Genomic DNA, 12,328 nt, shown 5'->3' with positions numbered 1-12,328 from the left:
ATCAGCTATGTACAACTCTTTGTGACCCCATAAACTATACAGTCCATGGAATTCTCCAGACCAGGATACTGGAGTGGGTAGCCTTTCCCTTCTCCAGGGGATCTTCCTAACCCAGGGATCAAACCCAGGTCTCCCACATTGCAGGCAGATTCTTTACCAGTTATGCAACCAGGGAAGCCCAAGAATGCTGAAGCCTATCCCTTCTCCAGCAGATCTTCCCAACCCCAGAAATCAAACCAGAGCCTTCTGCATTGCAGGCGGATTCTTTACCAACTGAGCTACCAGGGAAGATTGAAGATCACAGACAGATTGAAGAGGCTCCCTTGGTTAAGGGCACCTAACACATACAGAGCCATGGGGATGTTTCAAGGGCCATGGTGTCCCTAGAGGTCAAATAAATGGCAGCTAACAAATGTACCACTAAAATGTGTGTTTGCGGGGAAGGGTATAGATGATGAGACAAAAGCTGAAAGCAGTCACTCCAATAAAAACTAAAATACTTTGTCCAGTTTCCAAATCTGAGATGGTTTTCAAACCTGGGCCAGAACATGCTGACTGGTTAGATGACCTGAATCCCAGAGGAAGGACCCAAAATACCATATCCAACATATACTGTTATGATTCCCCCAGACCTGCCTCAAAGGGAAGGCTACCTATGGCTACTTATTGCAGTGATTATAGCCTGGGTTAAGAGCAGTTTCAGAGAATATTGGACACAGTTTTCAATTGACATTGATACTTGCAGACTTCAAGATTTATCATGGCCCCTGGTAAGAATGGGAACATGTGTCAAATAATAAACGAAGTCTTGGTCTAATTCCAGCCTACCATAGATGACTTGGGTCTATAAATCCAAGCTTTGATTATTTATATGGTCCCCAGATGCATTTGGGGGGGGGGATTTACACAGTTGGTAGTTTTAGTAATGCTTACATTGGATCCTTGGGCAAGGGGGTAAAAGTTGTAACAGTGGTGAGGGCCAACGGTAAGCCTCTGAAACTGCCTCTAAGATTAGGATTGAATAGCATTGGAAAAGGCAGGGCAACCCACTCCAGTGTTCTTGCCTGGAGAATCCCAGGGATGGGGGAGCCTGGTGAGCTGCCGTCTATGGGGTCACACAGAGTCGGACACGACTGAAGCGACTTAGCGGCAGCAGCGGCAGCAGCACTTCTCGGACAATAAGCTGCAGAGAAAAAGTAGAGATGAATAATATGCCATAAGGTTTCAAAAGTATAAGGGAATTGATTTTTATCATATTTCCTTTTTAAATTGAAGTATAGTTAGTTGACATAATATTAGGTTAGGTGTGCAACACAGTGCGTCAATATTTTTATAGATAAACTGCATTCAAAGTGATTATAAAATATTGGCTATACTCCCTGTGCCGTACGATATATCCTGGTAGCTTATTTCCTGCATAGTTTTTGTCTTTTAATACTCTATCCCTATTTTCCCCCTCCTAATTCCTTCTTCCCACTAGTAACCACTAGTTTGATCTCTATATTTATGAGTCTGTTTTATTATATTCATTCATTTGTTCTGTTTTTTAGATTCCACATGTAAGTTATAACATAGAGATTTGTCTTTCTCATTCTGATTCATTTCCCTAGGAATAATATCCTCTCCACCTATTCATGTTGTTGAAAATGGCAGAATTTCATTTTTCATGCTGAGTAATTTTCCACTGCAGATGGTGACTGCATCCATGAAATTAAAAGACACTTATTCCTTGGAAGAAAAGTTATGACCAACCTAAACAGCATATTAAAAAGCAGAGATATTACTTTGCTAACAAAACTTCGTCTAGTCAAGGCTATGGTTTTTCCAGTAGTCATGTATGGATATGAGAGTTGGACTATAAAGAAAGCTGGGTGCCAGAGAATTGATGCTTTTGAACTGTGGTGTTGGAGAAGACTCTGGTGAGTCCCTTGAACTGCAAGGAGATCCAACCAGTCCATCCTAAAAGAAATCAGCCTTGACTGTTCATTGGAAGGACTGATGCTGAAGCTGAAACTCCAATACTTTGGCCGCCTGATGCAAAAAGCTGACTCATTTGAAAAGACCCTGATTCTGGGAAAGATTGAAGGCAAGAGGAGAAGGGAACGACAGAGGATGAGATGGTTGGATGGCATCACCAACTCAATGGATATGAGTTTGAGTAAGCTCCAGGAGTTGGTGATGGACAAGGAGGCCTGGCATGCTGCAGTCCATGGGGTTGCAAAGAGTTGGACATGACTGAGTGACTGAACTGAATTTTCCATTATATGTATGTTTGTACCCAATACTTTGGCCACCTGATGTGAAGAGCTGACTCACTGGAAAAGACTCTGATGCTGAGAAAGATTGGAGGCAGCAGGAGATGGGTATGACAGAGGATGAGATTGTTGGATGGCATCACTGATACAATGGATGAGTTTGAGCAAACTCTGGGAGATGGTGAAGGAAAGGGAAGCCTGGCATGCTCCAGTCCATGGGGTCACAAAGAATTGGCAACAACTTAGTGACTGAACAATACAATATAATAATACAATACAATCAACCTTTATCCATTCATCTGTTGATGGACACTTAGATTACTTCTATATCTTGTCTATGACCATTGGGGTGCACATGTATATATTTTCAATGTTCTCTTCAGATATTTACCAAGGAGTGGAATTGTTGGATCCTTTGGTATTCTATTTTTAGTTTTTTGAGGAACCTCCGTACCGTTTCTCACAGTGGCTGCACCAATTTACATTCCCACCAATAGTATATGAGGGTTCTTTTTTATTTCTCCACATCCTCAGCAACATTTATTATTTGTAGACAGCTTCATGATAGCCATTTTAACAGGTGTGAGGTGATATCTCATTGTGGTTTTAACCCATAAATCTGAACTCTGCCAAAATAGAATTGACCATGAAGAGTCAGTATAGGCCACCACAAAATCAATTAAATTGTAGGTTTAATCACAACTGAACTGTCAGATCTGATGTAGTACTGTTACTAGGGCAGATTAATATAGCCTCAGAAACTTACTAAGCAGTCAATGATTTAGAGTTTCCTTGTTTATCAGGAAAGAAAATCAAGAGCAATTCACATTCACTTAGAATGTACTACAACATTTATTAGCTTTGCCCCATGGCTGAACACTCTATCCTCTTAATATATCCCCAAAAGATATTTTCACAAAATATCATGTTGATTCATTATAATAATAGTTAGGCAAGATGAACAAGAGGTGTCTATGTGATCATTTTAAATGGCATTAGTTCCTAAAGGTGGGAGGTAAACTACATGATGAATTAGGAATCTATTACTTCAGCAAGAAGGAAAAAAAAATTAGAAGACCAATAGCCAGGCGCATGCCAATCCCTCCACTTCAAAACAAAAGACACTTTGGTGTATCTTTCATCCCTTTGTACCAGAAATGAAGCTCACTGCTCAGAAGGCCTCTAAAATTCTACAAATAGCATATTCCACACCTAGAAATTGTCTTCTGGCCCAGAAATAGGGTGATATAGGAGGCTGCCAGTTTGAATGAGACCTGAAGCAAAGAAGGCCTGGCACCAGGTCATGCTGCACTGCAAGCAGTCCTGCCACTCAGGCCATACGATCCAGCACCCGACACTGTGTTAGAGATTTCAGTGGTGGAAAATATTCAGCATGGACTTTATGGAGAGTACCACTGGAAAAATCACAAATGGAGCCCTGGGTTCCTGGACTAAAACCATGTCAACTCTAGCAGAGAATTACATATGTTTCAAAATATAGCTGCTGGCATGCTGCTGGGCCCTGGTAAAACTGGAATTTGGGGGCCATAAATAAACAGGGAGCCTACTTTACATTGAAAAAGGCATGCGGAAGGAGCTCCATAAACATGGAATCTACATGTCACATTCACCTTCAACAAGATAGCAGCCTGATAGAACATTCGAATTACCTGATGTAGGTATAGCTGAAGTACCATCTGAGAGTATATAACTGAATGAATTGGGTAAGCAGTCATAACTATGAGTGAACAGCAATTCTGACCTGAAAAGAGTCAGAATCTTAAGGAATGCTGCCAAGGGTTCAGAATCTTAAGGAATGAGGTCTGGATCATTCTATGAGGTAAGCTATCAAGATTAACAGAAGTTTGGCAAGGAAAATTTATTGTAGATAGTAGTGAGTGCCAGTTCCAGTCTCGAGACCAACTGCAGGAGGGTCTTTGACCCTCTTATTCCAAGTTATCTCTCAGGAAAAAAATCTCATCAGTGCTTGAATGAGCTGCTCATTGAATCTGTGTGGAGAGGTGGACTGCAGCAAAAATGAGCCACACAGATCCTTGCTTGTAATGAGTGTTGATTAGCTGGTGGCCTCTAGCTGTTAACTCATTCAAAATATTCATCTCAGATTTCAAAGCAAAGTTCTTTCTGCTTTAGAGTGACTTTCAACCAATGATTGTTTAAGGTGGTGCTCGTTTAACAGCAATTCTGATTTGAACCTAGCCATTCCCTCTCCACACAGGACTCCTCTAATTGGCAACCCCCGCTCTGTTGTTCCACGTTAGGCTAAAAAAACTTTGCAGAGTCAACAAGGTCCGATGATTATCTCATCCTGTCCTGCTTCCCCTCTTTTCCTTCCATGGGTGTTATTCATAAAATCTTTCACACACCTAACTTTATCTTGTCATCTTCTTCCCAAAGAATCCAGCTTGCCTCAACTAGCCAGTCTTCACACATTCTCTGATGTCATTAAGAAAAGATCTTTTAGAATATTTTATTAATACCATAACACTTTGCAACTAGATTAATAGGAAGTGATATGGGAATGATGATTTTTTATATCCTGATAAAGCAAGATATTCTAGACAGTCTTGTGATTGATAACTATACTGTCACAGAGGATGAAAGATATCAAAAGGAAGACTTACAACTGAATAGTCAAGCTACTAGTTTTCAATTTACTATGTAAAAGTGCCATAATCTCATAACCTTGTATCAACAGCTGTCTTCTAGGAAAGAAGAGGAAAAAAAAAAAACTGTGCTCATGATTAACACCTACGAATTGAGAGAGGTATAAGTTTTAAGCACAACAAAGATAGAGGAAAAATATATTCTGATCTTTATCTTGATTCCATGAATCATTTTAAAGAGAAATGCATGATTTCCAAATAAGTGAAATACAAATTAATACAAAACATAATTTTGAGATAATAAAATAGCTCTTAATATTGAGTATTAGACAATATAAAATTGATTTGAAATATGCTAGGATCTAGTGCTTATTCTTCCTGTGAAAAGAAAAGAAAATTTCTTTTGTTCTCTTGAGGTTATGATGAGTAGAATTTATTATACTCAGAAAGAATGCATATTCACAGAAATTACACCCTTTATAATTTTGTTGCACATTTTATTACCATGCCTTCAGTGGTATTTATCATTTCATGGATAATTGGCAGTTAAAAAGGTTCAAATATTAACATTTTAATTCATCTACAGACTTATTTCAAAAATGAGCTATATACAATGTGGGTTCTCTATTACATCTTCCCTTGAGCAAATATCAGTGTCAATATGTAACTGTCTTTTATGGTTTTACCTCTTCTTGAGAATGGATGTTTGGCATCTGATTATTTCAACAGAGAGATTTTATTTGAAAAATTAGAGTTGTCGATATTGACATCATCAAAGAAGTGAATTAAATTAGGTTTTGAACATGAGTTTAGTCACACTAATTTTAGGATAGTCAAAAATTGTATTCACTATTACGTTTAAAAGTGAACATAATCCATTGTGAGAACAAAGTTGTAAAGGTCAATATATTAATAAAAAGAAATTTTCCTTTACTTGAGTATATTCTTTAAGACATTCAGTCTTTTTTAATTTGACAGCTTCTACATCAGAAATGTAAACTTTACATGACAGGCTTGCCATAGATTAACTATTTTTGTTCACCAGCTTTCTATTAGTTCATTATAGCTTGCATTTGTAACAAAAGATTAAAGGTGTTGGATCCATTTATTCAGAACCAGACAAAAAAGTAAAGCGGTAATTTATTTAAGAAGTAAACTCTAGTAGAAAATGGTTATTTAAGGGAGCTATTGATCAACTCACTCTCTACCTCAGAGAAGGCAGAATTATTAATACACAGGGTAGTTCACTAAACCCAGAAAGTAATTAAATCCTAGAATTGGAAAGTGGTAGAATCTCTCTCCTTAGAAACCTTTGAGACTAGAGTAGATATTTTCCTTTGGGTGTCTTTTAGCTCTATAATTCTTTGATGCTGAGATGACTGTGGTATTTCTTTTTTGAGATCATTTTAGCAGTCTCCATCTACTGCAACTGATAGGAATGCAACTTTTTAAAGTTAATTAATAGATTTTTCTCAAAGCAGTTTTAGATTTACAGAAAAATTAGGCAGAAAGTACAGAGAGTTCTTGGACTTCCCAGGTGCCTCAGTGGTAAAAAATCCACTTACCAGTGCAGGAGACATGGGTTTAATCCCCGGGTCAGGAAGATCCCCTGGAGAAGAAAATGACAGCCTACTCTAGTATTCTTGCCTGGGAAATCCAATGGATAGAAGAGCCTGGCGGGCTACAGTCCATAGCATCACAAAAGAGTTGAACATGACTTAGCCACAACAACAGCAACAACAGAGTTCTTATATGGCCCATCTTCTCTACTGGCTGCACAGTTTCCCCTATTATCATCTTAAATTAGTGTGGTACATTTGTTACAACTGATGAACAAATATTGATACATTATTACTAATTAAAGTCCTTAGTTTACATTAGGGTTCAGTTCTATAGGTTTTAAAAAATGCATAATGTCATGGACTCACCCTTAAAGTTTCTTACAGAACAGTTTCACTACCTTAAAAATCCCTTGCATTCCACATATTTGTTCCCTCTCTGGCGATCATTCTTTTTACTGCTTCTATAAGTTTTCCTTTCCTATAACACCATATAGCTGAATTCACATCACATTGTTATTTTTAGACCAGCACTCCCTTTCCAGGGCTGAATCCCCCATCCCTATTTTGGATATTAGGGCACCTCTCAAACAGAAAGTCAAAAATATTAAAGAGTTTTTGCTTTATTGCATTAATGATTAAGGATAATAATGATAATAAAGAGCATTACATTTTACATAGATGAACAAATACGAGTTTGAATTACAACCTACATCAAAGTATGGCTTTTATATGCAAGTGTACATTTTTGTGGCTTTCCAGGTGGCTCAGTGGTAAAGAATCTGCCTACTGATGCAGAAGACACAGGAGATGCAGGTTCAATCCCTGGGTCAGGAAGATCTCCTGGAGTAGAAAATGGCAATATTCTTGCTCCATGGGCAGAGGAACCTGATGGGGTACAGTCCATGGGTCACAAAGCATCAGACACAAATGATCATGCATGCACATACATTTTCCCTTGATATATTTAAGCTGCTAAGGATTGCTTTTGACTTTTTAGTATCTAACATCTGTATGAAAACAGATTCAATTTTTCTATTGAATTTATGTACAACCTGAAGCAAAATATTGCTAATACATCAGCTACATTGTGTATGATCTTTCTCAGGTTTGCTCCCTGTAGTGGAAATCAGCAACAACTTATTGTTCAGATTCCCTTTAAATATTTTTTTTTTCTTACAATTGTTCTAATAAAAAATAAGGGACCCTTTTGTCTCCTGATTTTTGATGGTGATGTCAGTTGATGACCCATGCAGAAAACTAAGTACATGAAAGTTATACTGTTTCTTAGAAAATATAAACATCAACTGTAAATCCCCTGAAGAGATGCTTGCAGTTGGCCCAGTTACTCCTATCTTGTCATAGAACTAAAAGACACTTTTGGCTATGATAGGTAGAATATTGTGTGATCCATAGAAGAATAGGAGCTAGCCACTAAGTATTTCTAACAGGTAGAAGGAAACAAATAGCCAATCATTTATTTCTCTCTTTGCTAGTTAAGTTTTTAATACTATTATAAGTGTCTATGCAAAATTTTACTTTTAATATTTTCATTAACTCTATAAAGAAGGCCCTAGTATTATACCCATTTTACAGATGATGAAACTGCTTTCATTTACCTTTTTTCAGGGACAGTCCAAGAAAGAAGTGGTATTCAAATTGAAAACAATCTCAGGCTAGAGGCTGCCCACTTAGGCACTACAGTGTTTCCTATCTTTTCTTTACTGCATTATCTTCTTTGTTAAATAGATTAATATATTTCAGAAATATATACTTATGCTTATTTAAAACTGATATGGATCTTTAAAAGAGGGTTATGTGCTGTCTTAGTTGCTCAGTCGTGTCTGACTCTTTGCAACCCTATGGACTGTAACCCACCAGGCTCCTCTGTCCACGGGGATTCTCCAGGCAAGAATACTGGAGTGAATTGCCATGCCCTCCTCCAGGGGGTCTTCCCAACCCAGGGGTAAAACCCAGGTTTCCCACATTGCAGGTGGATTCTTTACTATCTGAGCCACCAGGGAAGCCCAAAAGAGTGTTATAGAAGTATTTAATTTCAAAGCAGATGAGGTAAACTGATATGATCAAAGGATTAATATGTCCTCTTAAAATTCAGGTCTCATTGTCATGTCATACATTTTTCATAGAATCTCCTCTCTAGAAGATCAATAAAGCACCCATTCTACTTATCATAAAGTCATTCCTTACTTTAAAGGGCATTAGTTAGACACATTAGTTAGGGCATTAGTCTTTCTCAGTAGCTCAGTTGGTAAAGAATGTGCCTGCCGTAAAGGAGACCTGGGTTGAATCCCTGGATCGGGAAGATCCTCTCGAAAGGGAAATGCCCACTCCAGTATTATTGCCTGGAAAATCGCATGGACAGAGGAACCTGGTGGGCTACAGTCATGGGGTCCCAAGAGTTAGACATGACTTGGCAAGTAAACCACCACAGTTAGTCACATAATGCTTAAAACTCAGATGGTATAACATTTTGTTAACTATCTGCTTCTCTCCAAGGTAGTGATTTAGAAAAATCTTTTAAACTGCTATTTGTAGAAGGATTAAAAAATTAATGAGAAGTGAGCCTCTGAAGGTTCTTGACATCTCAAACTGAAATTCTTATAAAAATGTATTTTATTTCTTTTTTTTTCTGCAGAATTTATCATTCTCCCTCTTTCTTTTTCAGCTACAAATGTTAGGAATCTTTGTGATCTATACAAATTTTCTGACAACAGATCACAGGAATATACAGTACCAAGTGTCAAGGAGCTACACAGTCCCAAGGCCTGATTCCTCCCTTCAATGAATTGATCACTCATTTAGCGAGATGGTGTGTATGTAGACAAAAAAGAAAGTGACAACAAAAAGAAGACACAAGAAATAAATTTTTACTCATAATTAGGGGCGGCAAATTTTTTTCTGTAGAGATCCAGATGCTATATATATTTAGGGTATATGGGCTTTATATTGTCTTTTTCTTATATTCAACTTTTTATGATATCTCTTTAAAAATATAAAAACATTCTTAGCTTCTGGGATATTGAATAAAAAAACATTGGCAGATCTGATTGGCCTACGGGTCATAGTTTTGCCAATGTCTGACCTATAACAATATGTGTAGAACAGTGCATTTTTGCTATCAACAATGAAGCTCGAAACAATGAACTAATAATTAAAGATCTTCACTTATACATATACAACACATGAGATGTATGTATTAATGATAAAATCTTTCCCATTTAGCATTAGGGTACAGTCAAGCTAAACTCTCTAATATGCCCTTATGAAATAAAAAGCTAGTGAAGAAAATCTCTAAGTGTGTACACACATGTACACATTCAACTTGTAACAAAACCTCAGGACAAAAGTCTTCTTTCTTTTTATTCCATAAGAAATGTTCTATTTCAATATTCTTGTTCATAAATTTTCCACTCACTAGAGTACTACTTTTGTGATGTTGTTCTGATTTCCCAATCCACCCCTTATTAGAAATAAGCAACTAGAAATTATCAAAAATGTTTAATAAAGACTTCAATAATAGCCACAAAAAGTAGAGTAAAAACAGAAAAAGAAAATAAAGTCTTACAAATGTAAATAAAGCTGCACTATAAATTGTTTGTTGCTGTTTAGTCTCTAAGTCAGGTCTGACTCTTTGTGACCCTATAGACTATAGTCTGCCAGACTCCTCTGTCCATGGGATTTCCCAGGCAAAATTACCACAGTGGGTTTCCATTTCCTTCTCCAGGGGATTTTCCTGATGCAGGGATCAAATACGCATCTCCTAAATTGGCAGGTGTTTTTATTGTTGTTGTTGTTGTTGTTTTACCACTGAGCCACCAGGGAAGCTCTCCTATAAATTACAGTAAAGTAATACTGAATGTTCATATTGATGACTTTATTCTAAAGTGAAATTATGTTCATTAGCTTTTTAAAAAATATAGCAGAGTGTCCAATAATGTTCAGAAAGACTTCAGTTAAAAGATTTATGACATTTGGAGTTATTTTAGAACTAACATCCAAAAAAGATGTCCTTTTCATTATAGGGGACTGGAATGCAAAAGTAGGAAGTCAAGAAACACCTGGAGTAACAGGCAAATTTGGCCTTGGAATGCGGAATGAAGCAGGGCAAAGACTAATAGAGTTTTGCCAAGAAAATGCACTGGTCATAGCAAACACCCTCTTCCAACACAAGAGAAGACTCTACACATGGACATCACCAGATGGTCAACACTGAAATCAGATTGATTATATTCTTTGCAGCCAAAGTTGGAGAAGCTCTATACAGTCAGCAAAAATAAGACTGGGAGCTGACTGTGGCTCTAATCATGAACTCCTTATTACCAAATTCAGACTTAAATTGAAGAAAGTAGGGAAAACCGATAGACCATTCAGGTTTGAGCCAAGTCAAAACCATTATGAATATACAGTGGAAGTGAGAAATAGATTTAAGGGCCTAGATCTGATAGATAGAGTGCCTGATGAACTATGGAATGAGGTTCGTGACATTGTACAGGAGACAGGGATCAAGACCATCCCCATGGAAAAGAAATGCAGAAAAGCAAAATGGCTGTCTGGGGAGGCCTTACAAATAGCTGTGAAGAGAAGAGAGGCGAAAAAAAAGGAGAAAAGGAAAGATATAGGCATCTAAATGCAGAGTTCCAAAGAATAACAAGAAGAGATAAGAAAGCCTTCTTCAGGGATCAATGCAAAGAAATAAAGGAAAACAACAGATTGGCAAAGGCTAGAGATGTCTTCAAGAAAATTAGAGATACCAAGGGAACATTTCATGCAAAGATGGGCTCGATAAAGGACAGAAATGGTATGGACCTAACAGAAGCAGAGGATATTAAGAAGAGGTGGCAAGAATACACAGAAGAACTGTACAAAAAAGATCTTCACAACCCAGATAGTCATGATGTGATCACTAATCTAGAACCAGACATCCTGGAATGTGAAGTTAAGCGGGCCATAGAAAGCATCACTATGAACAAAGCTAGTGGAGGTGATGGAATTCCAGTTGAGCTGTTTCAAATCCTGAATGATGATGCTGTGAAAGTGCTGCACTCAATATGCCAGCACATTTGGAAAACTCAGGACTGGAAAAGGTCAGTTTTGATTCCAATCCCAAAGAAAGGCAATGCCAAAGAATGCTCAAACTACTGCACAATTGCACTCATCTCACATGCTAGTAAAGTAATGCTTAAAATTCTCCAAGCCAGGCTTCAGCAATACATAAACCGTGAACTCCCTGACGTTCAAGCTGGTTTTAGAAAAGGCAGAGGAATCAGAGATCAAATTGCCAACATCCGCTGGATCATAGAAAAAGCAAGAGAGTTCCAGAAAAAAACATCTATTTCTTCTTTATTGCCTATGCCAAAGCCTTTGACTGTGTGGATCACAAGGAACTGTGGAAAATTCTGAAAGAGATGGGAATACCAGACCACCTGACCTTCCTCTTGAGAAATCTGTATGCAGGTCAGGAAGCAACAGTTAGAACTGGACATGAACAACAGACTGGTTCCAAATAGGAAAAGGAGTACGTCAAGGCTGTATATTGTCACCCTGTTTATTTAACTTATATGCAACATATAACATGAGAAAAGCTGGGCTGGAAGAAGCACAAGCTGGAATCAAGATTGCCGGGAGAAATATCAATAACCTCAGATATGCAGATGACACCACCCTTATGGCAGAAAGTGAAGAGGAGCTAAAAAGCCTCTTGATGAAAGTGAAAGAGGAGAGCGAAAAAGCTGGCTTAAAGCTTAACATTCAGAAAATGAAAATTATGGCATCTGGTCCCATCACTTCATGGCAAATAGATGGGGAAACAGTGGAAACAGTGTCAAACTTTATTTTGGGGGGCTCCAGAATCACTGCAGATGGTGACTGC

This window comes from Ovis canadensis, chromosome 1 (assembly GCF_042477335.2).
Source record: "Ovis canadensis isolate MfBH-ARS-UI-01 breed Bighorn chromosome 1, ARS-UI_OviCan_v2, whole genome shotgun sequence".
NCBI classification, from domain to species: Eukaryota; Metazoa; Chordata; class Mammalia; order Artiodactyla; family Bovidae; genus Ovis; species Ovis canadensis.
The sequence above is the reverse complement of the archived record's forward strand: the minus strand, read 5'-3'. Positions refer to the sequence as shown.